The sequence below is a fragment of the Pinus tabuliformis genome, chromosome 1_2, assembly GCF_031772625.1.
Source record: "Pinus tabuliformis cultivar Carrire ecotype Pingquan chromosome 1_2, CPIR1, whole genome shotgun sequence".
Taxonomy (NCBI): Eukaryota; Viridiplantae; Streptophyta; class Pinopsida; order Pinales; family Pinaceae; genus Pinus; species Pinus tabuliformis.
The window spans coordinates 650,658,519-650,668,534 of NC_142298.1; the positions used below are offsets into that span (position 1 = coordinate 650,658,519).

Here is a 10,016-nt window from a genome sequence, read left to right on the forward strand (position 1 = left end):
AGCTTATGGAGACTTTAAAGAGCATATTCGGATCCATTTTTGGGCCAAATGCCAACAAGGCTAACAGGTGGCACAAATCAATGCCCTGAATCGAATTGTAATTTAGTTTGACCAGCTACCACAATGTGGATGAGCTCCTCGAATGCGAATTTGAAACGAGAAACAACAATGGCTTTGATATCAATATTTTGTCCTCTTCATCTTGTGCAAGTCTCTCTGCTCTCCACGCCGCTACGAAGCTATTCTGCCGTGCTTCTGATTCTCCAAACTCAAGCAACCATTTTTGTAAGAGAATTTAGTTCATCATGGGAAAGGAGAAAACCCATATCAACATTGTGGTTATTGGTCGTGTCGACTCCGGCAAGTCAACAACCACTGGGAATTTGATATACAAGCTTGGAGGAAATGACAAGTGTGTGATTGAACGCTTTGAGAAAGAAGTTGCTGAGATGAACAAGAGGTCATTCAAGTATGCTTGGGTTGTTAACAAGCTCAAGGCTGAACACGAACGTGGTATCACAATTGATATTGCACTATGGAATTTTGAGACAGCTAAATACTACTGCACTATGATTTATGCCCCTGGCCATCGTGATTTTATCATGAACATGATTACTAGAACATCTCAGGCTGACTGTGCAGTTTTGATCAAGATATGGCGGCACTCGCAAACCAAGTTTGAATCTCGCCTCTCTTCAGTAGCTTAACACAGAGCCCTTTGAGTTCATGTTGAATACATCTCGCGGTTATGACACAAATGGTGCAAATGGTATGCCCTGTACCTCATCCTCGTCCGCTAGAAACATGAATATGAATCTTGGAATGAATCTCAATTTTGGGGTTAAATATCACTCGAGACCAGAATTGAAAAGTAATGCACTATTACAGTTCTAACAAGGAGCATTTATGTGCACAATAGAGACAACAAATGTTAAAGAGACAAGAGCACTGAGGTCTTCTAAAACAACAACATGGAGCTATGTAAAATACAACTAATGCAAAAATGAAATGTATGCACAAAATGACTATGGTGCAAGAAACAGCCAAAAGTGTCGACAAACGTGTTGACTGGCGCTTGAATGTAGGTGGAAGGTTTGCTAGAATTTAAATGACCCTTAAAAACACAATCAAGCACCCAACATGCGAATATGATGGACAGAGGGGCGGTTTTGCTAGAAGAACAGTGCAGAATGGTAGAGACATAATTAGATGAAATGGCTTGGTGCATGTACGTAGCAGACCTGATAGACAAAGGGTCAGGCTCTAAACCTGGTGTGGATGGACAGCATGGAGGTGAGAGGCATTAATATGTCAGCCCGACGTTATTTATGACAACATTGGCATGGGGAGTTAACCAGAAACAGGTATGCATGGCTTTCAGAACACTTAACACAATGCGCAGATATGAATACAACATTGCATATACATTTAGCATATGAACTAACACATATAAAAGAAGGAGCGTCAACGCAATTGTAAAGTGCATAATAGAAGGAGAGACTCACTGCTTCATTCACCGTTGTGGAATTCCATACAGCACCAAATTGTTTTGTATTCCCTTTGACCTTCAAATCTAGGATGCTAGTAGGAACATAAACATTACGGAAAGGATTGTAGAAATGCAAATCATAAGAAACTCAGATATACAGACCTGGGGCTCTGATACCATTTTGACAATGATATACATTTATAGTACATTCGTGTGACCGTTGGGTTCCACATCCCAAGGTTTCTTGGACTCTCATGGTTGTTCACATTCTACACCAACCCATAGAGGATTAGATTTCCAACAATTTTTTTGTTATCATTTTTATCTTTATACCTTATGAAACACCTACATACAATATTACACAAATAAAAATATTTTGCACAAACTATTTAAAAATTTTCAAAATAATTAATTTAATTTTAAAATTAAAATATTTAAAAAACATCCCCATTTTAAAATGGAAGCATTACGAAAAAATGCAACCATTATAGTTTTAGAGTGAATATCCTTACTATATAATTACATTATTAAAAACACATTAACATTATAAAATCTAATCATTACTTATAAAACCCAATATTATAGTTACAAACTTAACATTCTTACTATATAGTTTCAACTTTCACGTGGGTAACATCTTTTAAATTTTTAATATTCTCACTCTTTTTAGTCATATAGCAATTGCCTCTTAGTGAAAGTCTTTTTATTGTGTATTAGTTTGTCACGTTTTTAATCAAAGTTTTTAGAAAATGTTAAATGGAAATTAAAAATATTTCTAGTTTTTTAAAATTTTGTTTCTACTTTTTCATTTATTGATTGATTTTTTATGTGACATAAATTTTCTTGATGGAGGGTGATTTAATTTCCGTGTTTTTCAATGCCTCACAAATCATTTTAATGTGAAAAAAAAAAATGTAAATGGTCATTTCATCAATGAGTGCTCTAACACAAACACTATTATGCGTGCAACTGCTAGTGCTTTATTCAAGTCCTTTACGTAAACGATGGGGGGAGTGTCCGCAATTGTGGTCAATTATTCCTAGGTTATATTATTCTCGTATTTCACTTTAAACTTTTACTCATTCATTTTAACTTTTTATCTCATTTGTTCTAACTTTATAAAGTCCATCCCTTTTTCCTCTCATTTAAAAAAATAAAAATATCATATAACCTACTATTTATCCAAGATTAATTATAAAAATCTAATTACACTTTAATTATAATTTATATATTATTATTATTATTGATATTATTATTATAATTACAGATTCAACATAATTTATTTATATATCATAATTATTACATATTCATGTAAAGTTTTATTTTCTAAAAAATATTCTACATAAATACTTTTTAAAATTCATGATTAGAATTTTAAATTTTTAGTCTAAAATAGTGTGTCCCACTCTGAATAGATGAGAAATCAAGATTGACAAAAATATCAAACTTTGTGCTTCATTTCATTACGTTACATTGTCAAACAATTTTGTATACATAGTGTGTTTACCCTCTCACTTCCGAAGAGAAGAATGCATAGTGATATAGGAAGGCATGATGACACCAACAATAATCACAATGAATTTTTTGTCCTTATCATGTGAACAAATATCACTGGGAAAGATGTTTTGAATGGGATTGGGTTGAACTAAGAGTGAAGGAGTGTTGGCATGTAACATGGAGGAATATACGAAAAATAAAATTGTGATGAAATAATGGCGGTATTGGGAGTTACCATGGGCGGTTTAGCCAAACCTCAAAACAATTAGATGACCTGAAATCAGCTATTGGGACAAAATGGTTTTTCCTAATATATTTACAACTTGGTATCAAATGAGATGATGCCGCATAAGCAATAGTGGTGTGGGCCAAACCATGTATGTGGTGGCTTGGTGAGGTTAATCCCCCTCTATTCCATGACCTGATATGTATTACTCATCATTGATTTTGTTGGATTAACCGAGTTCCACCATGTACCAGAAGAAAACATTGTTTTGATTTTTATTAATTTATTTTCTTAATTTCAGTAATGCATGATAGGTAAAACATTAATCATATGTTTAATAAATGGTCTTAGGAAAATTAAATTAAAGTAAATAGATAAGTCATTTTAAAATGAAAAAGGATCATTTTTTAAATGGCCATTATGTTGGTGAGTGTTCTGACAGTAACACTGCATGAACACTCATTATCTTTCTCTAACATTGTTGCAGCGGGTGACACCATTACACTCGGTGGCTTGTCCCATGGAAATCTAGGAATCTGCATGGACTTAAGCAAGGTGATATTTAACAATGTGAGTACTCAACTAGATTGATGGGGTTCGACTCACCTACAACCCAAAAAGTCAGCAATGTACCTTCTTAATGATAGCAATGCTTTTTCATAATTGATTCAATTTTTCTCGAATTAATTTCTCAACTACTCTTGTTTTCCAGCATTCATTGTTGTAAGGATTTATTTCTTTCTAAATCAACTTTCTTTAATTCTTTCTTTCATTGGGGATTTTGGAAAATAAATGCTTCTTTTTATCATAGTTAAATCCATGCTAGACATTGGAACAACCCATTTCTCTCTATTGCAGCCAAGTAACCATAAACACCAACCAAGCAAACATAAACCACAACATGCAAAGGGAATTGCTTCTCACTTCCTATGATAGGGTTCATGTTTTCATTCCATGATCAACCAACTTCCATAGAAAATAAATAGATATTGATGTTGTTGTGATTGTGCCAAGTTGCTATCTGAATTATTGGTTAACATTGAACAATGGAACAAGTTATTGTAGAGGAGGTCATGAAGTATGGCTCTCATTGTTCTATAGTTCAAGGTGTCTATTTAGTTGTCTCTACTATCAACCATGAAATCAATTGACTTTGACTATTGCAATGGAAAAGAACCAAAGGAGAATAAAAAATATAGTCCAAAATTGGAATTGCTATATAAACACATAAATTCAAAATAGCATTGCCAACCTATACAAGGAAGATTCCCAGATCACCTAGCCTCGATGACATTTCCAACCCAAAGTCCAAGGTTTCTCCATTTCTATACTTCTTCCTGCCATAAATTTAATTATATCATCTATCTTCTGTGGTTCGGCAATGGAAGGCTTCAATGAAAAATGTAAAGAGCTAAGGCAGAGAGTAGAATACAGGAGACTAAAATAATACCAAGCACAAAAATCTCTTGAGCAATTCAAATAGTGGACATTGATGTGTTTACATATAATAAATAAAATAAGTTATGATGATGATTCGAGAGATGTAAATAGAATTAAATTACATAGTCCTAGGAATGGGGGTTAGGAAATAGTAAATCCTGCTGCCTCAAACACACCCTAGATGACAATATAGGTGAAAGGATGGAAACCCCATCAAATTTGACTTTAAATTCCTAGGGTTCACAATTGAAGGACCTATGAAGAAGCATTCTCCCCATTACAAATCAAAGTCTATGTGCATGGCTATCTCCATAGAAGCCTTCTTATGCCCCAATAACATGAAAGAAGGAATAAACAAGGATCTCTTACAAAATAAAACATATTCCTTACAAGATAAACCATCAAAGTCCATTGTATTTATTTTCACATATTGCAAATATTATTTTGTCATATTTATGAAAATGGTAGATGCTAAAAATCATATAAGAATTAATAAGAATATGAAAATTCAAGTATGAGGAAATCAAATGGTGATGGGGAAGGTGAAGAGTCACCTACCAATTTGTATAAAGGTTTCCTCATGCCTCTAAGGTAGGGGATTTTAGCACTTGAGTATTTTAGCATAAATATAGTTGTTAGCACTTGGGTAGCTTGGAGCACTCTTTCTCTTGGAAATTTTCGACCGATTTATGGTCAGACTAGGGACTTATTTTAGAGATGATATGAGCAACTTCTCTTCCACTATTAGATTTTGATGGGCTTGTGGTACATGTACTTAAGATTGTAGCATTTCCACTTAGAAGCTCTTCACTCTTGTCATTAGCTCTTGTGCACTAGCATGGTGGTTCTTATGGTTATCTAGTACTTCTATTGTGTGCACATGTTTTCTTTCACATGAGTTGTATATTGATGATCTAATTTGTGGCTTATGGATCATATATTTACTTATGAATATATGCTTTTTCATTCCATGCATAACACTAGTTACTGACTATGAACCATTTTTCAATTAGTTTCTAATAATCATTTTTCTCTTGTAAGTATCTTATGGTTTTAGTTAACTGACTCCATTTGACATGTACTTCTTCTTCTAGTTTTGTTGTTATATTCTAGCACTTTGTACCTCGAGTTTATCATTTTTGGGTTGTTCCATACTCACTCTTTGGTTATTTCACATTCATCTCACATTAACATCTCTTCATTCATCACCCAAGAGAAAGACACAAATATGGTGGTAGTCAATCCCACATACCAGATGGGACTCCTACCCCAAATAGTGTGAGGTCCAATTGGGACTTCATATTAGGGAGATCTCCTTACTTTTGGTGGTACATTTTTCCCTGTCAATATATTGTTCCTCCTGTGCTTGAAATTCCTTTTACTTCTTTTTTTTGGCACTGCTTCCATGGAATATGCTTCCTTTTTTCTACAACTTGACTCTTTTGTTGATTTTCTAGGAGAAATTTGATCTTTTTTCTGATAATTACTTTCCAATTATTTCTTTAACCAAGTTCACTTATGTCATTTACATCAGTAAGCAATTATACATATAAAATCTCAATAGTAATGCAATAATGATAGTAGGATCATAAAGAGACAACCAAGCACACAAAGAGACAAAATTTTCACCTAGGAAACCCAAACTCGGGAGAAAACCCAACAACATTTTCCAAGAGAAATTATTTTGTTTAGAAAGGTTACAATCTGATATTCACAAGTCAAATTTGGTCAAACTAACGACAAAATATAACTAGCTAAAATGATAAAACCTTGTAAAATTACTAAGAAACTCACTTAATTTGTTGCCTAGAAATTTTGGTCAAACTTCCTAGAAGGAGCTGAAATCAAACTACCTAGATATGTCGTCAAATTTCCCAAACAGAACTTGGTCAACCTACTATCAAACAACCCAAAACAGGTTAAGTCAACTACAATAAAACTTCCCAGAATATTGGTCAATTGATCAGAGAAGAAATATAGAACAGTGCAAGTCAAACAAACCTAAGAAAAATACTTGGTCAATGTTGCTCAACATTGGCCAATCTTCTGGTCAACTTCAATATTCTTCTCTCTCTCCCCTTTGCACATGCGATCATAAAAATAGATGATTTTATGATCCAAATTGATGCTAAAATGAAATATCTCAAATGGTTATATATAGTGGTCAAAGGTTGTGGGTTTGATGAAGGGTCACAATCATTCATATGGTGGGTCCAACTTGTCTTTCTAGGACCTACATGAACTCAAAAATAATAATTTTCTTTTCTTTAATTTTACTAACTTGAATACTGATTGTAGCCATAAAAAATAAACACTCTCTCTTAACTAGGGAGGTATTCAACTTTGACTTTTTCATATGTCTTCTTTTGTTGAACAATTTCTCCATCTGTAGAAGAGATTGAATGGGCTTGTTATGTTAATGTATCCATCCACTTCATGTTCTAACCTAAAACCATGTGGAAATCATCATGCATCAGAATCATGCAAAGGGTCTAGTTATCTACTAGTCAAATCCCCTTTACAAATATATCTAATCACCCACTACCCAAAACCCTTTGGAAATATGGTCATAACATTCTGACCGAAGTCAACCAAGACTAGTCCTAGGTCAACAGCTCAACAATTCATCACCCAAAGAAAGGTTAATACCTTTGACCAAAAAAATGGTAAAACCTTAGGAAAATTATTATTTTTACGTGCCAATTGAATGGTAAAACACTCACCCAATGCTAGAGGCACTCACTCTACCCACTATCCAAGTACATCTTATCAATATGGTCAGAACCTTCTAATCTAAGGAGAACTCTACTCCTTGAAGCTCTCCCATCATTCTTCATATACACATTACATGGACCTTGGTCAATACCCTTGACTTATTAATATCTTGACCTAAGGAGAATGTCTTCCCTTTATTCTATAACATCAATACTCACTCTAATTAAGGGAAGCATTCTCAAGCACTCCAATTTTGTCCCTAAAGTAAACAAACTCCATCCTCAGATAGAGGCTTTGTGAGAATGTTAGCAACTTTCTCATATGTAGAATCTAATGGAGCCTCATTGATCCCTTGTGTATCATGTCTTGGTACTTGGTCTTAATTTTCTTCAACCTATCATCACAATCATCTTCAATACCTGGTCAAACAATCATGCAAGTAGATTATGAAGCCACACTGCTTCAAAACTCGCCAAATTAGCTACAATATAGTCAACCTCTACAATGTTGAGTGTGATAGATGTATGCTTCCTACTCTTCCACAATATCATAATAGAATTCAAACTGAAGCAACATCTTGATGTTCTCTTCCTATCTTCAGGACTCCCTACTCAAACTAAATATGTTATCCCTGTAGTTTTACTTCATAATTTGAGACATATATAAATATATATCCAATTGTACCATGAAGGTACCTCAACAGATGTTGTACCCCATTCCTTATGTCAACTATAAACTGACCATATTCCTTCATTGGATCCATCATCATATTTGCTTTCTAGTCACCCTGACTGGGTTCTCCCTCTGAAACAGATCATGTTATGGCAATCCTTGTTGCTCCCTCTTCCACTACTTCTTCCTAGTCACTGAAGAATATTTATTGTCTAGCATGGTCCACTCATAGAAGGGAAACTTCTCTTAGATACCTCTTGTCTCTAAGAAACTACTCTGACAATCTCAATCCCATGACATTCACTTGGACGATTTCTCCTTACACTTTTCCTTATTATTTTTTCATTGCAGGATCCGCCAAATATGAATCAGAGCCTCTCAACTTATTTAGATTGGTCACCATGAGAGTGTTCATGGGTTTTCCATCCATCATCTCAAATTTCTTAAGGATATCAATAGTATACTTCCCTTTACCAAGGAATTAATGCATCAAACCTAGATCCTTCATCTCAAATACAGAGGTCAAATCCCTCTAAGGAAGGACTTCCTAAGGTAATCTTGATTTCTTCCTCTATCATGGAAGAAAATTCTCCTACCATTGTTTCTCCCTCTATCATGTGAGTCCTTTTTCTCCACTCGGAAATAATTCCTATCATAACAAGATCAACCAAGACTACCATGCTCGAGGTTTGTACAAAGCTTTCTTCAGTTTTAAAACCTAAGACTCCTTCCAAGTACCTCAAATCCATGAGGTTTTTCTATGTACACTTCCTTATCAATCACTCTATTAAGGAAAACAATCTTTGCATCAAACTCCTGTAAATACATAACATATGCAATAATAATTCTAGTAGAAGTGTACCTAGAAAGTCTCTCTTCATAGTCCTATCCCTCTTTCTGGGAGAAACCTCACAAATATTTCTTTTTATTTCTCAATGTTGAATGCTTGATCTTGTAGATCCACTTAGAAGTCACCACTAACTGCCTTTTAGGTCTTGGCACAATTTCCTCCTTCATGACATCCTTCAAACTTACTAACCTACCTTCTTCCTCTAAACTAGAACCTCTTCTAGTCATCTCGCATGATTCTAGATGTCAGTACAATTTCTCCCTCTTGAACACAAATTACTCTACTTGAGTTTATGTTCAATCATGAGAGAATCCTCTTTCCACAAACTTTTCTTTGTTTGTCCTAGTGCTTTCAACAGTTTCTAGAGACTTGGAAGCCTTCACAATGTACCTACAAAACTCATTAGGAGGCCATGGAAGAACCAATTATAACCAAGTAAAAGATACAAATACAAGACGCTGACCAATAATAATAAGGTAATAATAATCGAGGAAATATATGAAGTACTTATCTTTTGATCTATGGATTGTAGAGAATTGTCAACTCCCTCTTGCTCCTTGCTTTATACAATGCTTATCTTCATCCTCCTCATCATCAACTACCAATGCATGCATCTTTCCTTTTCTTCATTGCATGAATTTAATGAGCTAGGGTTTCTTTATCCTTAAGTTATCAAACCACATTTACAAATATCGAATAAATAATGCTTCATGAAAGTAAGATGTCTCGGAAAGAGGGAATAATACTATTGCATTCCAATGTCCTCCAAAAAATCTTCTAAATAAACTCGCTCCATGAACTAATCCTCAATATACGTGCAAACAACAACAACTATGAAAATGTTGTTGGAAATACTAAGACGGGGGTGAATTAGTATTTCCTTAATACTTACACAATTTGTTAGTTCCTTTAAAATATTCATAGCATCAACAGAAAACATGAAACATTATCACATCATAAAGAGCAGTGGACAGTATATGAGTTGCTCAACAAGATTTTATTATGTATGATTTACATACAAATTTACCAATTGAACTAGAAGGAAGTACAAGACTCCCCAAGGGGTTTCACCATCAAATTTGGAAGGAGGCAATTGCTCCATGGAAGAATTGGGCTCCTATACCAAG

The 10,016-nt window shown here is 34.4% G+C and overlaps 1 pseudogene; it reads left to right on the plus strand.

The window, feature by feature from the left end:
* Window positions 1-305: 305 nt before the first annotated feature.
* LOC149207363 (elongation factor 1-alpha pseudogene) lies at window positions 306-707 on the plus strand (annotated as a pseudogene).
* Window positions 708-10,016: the final 9,309 nt, after the last annotated feature.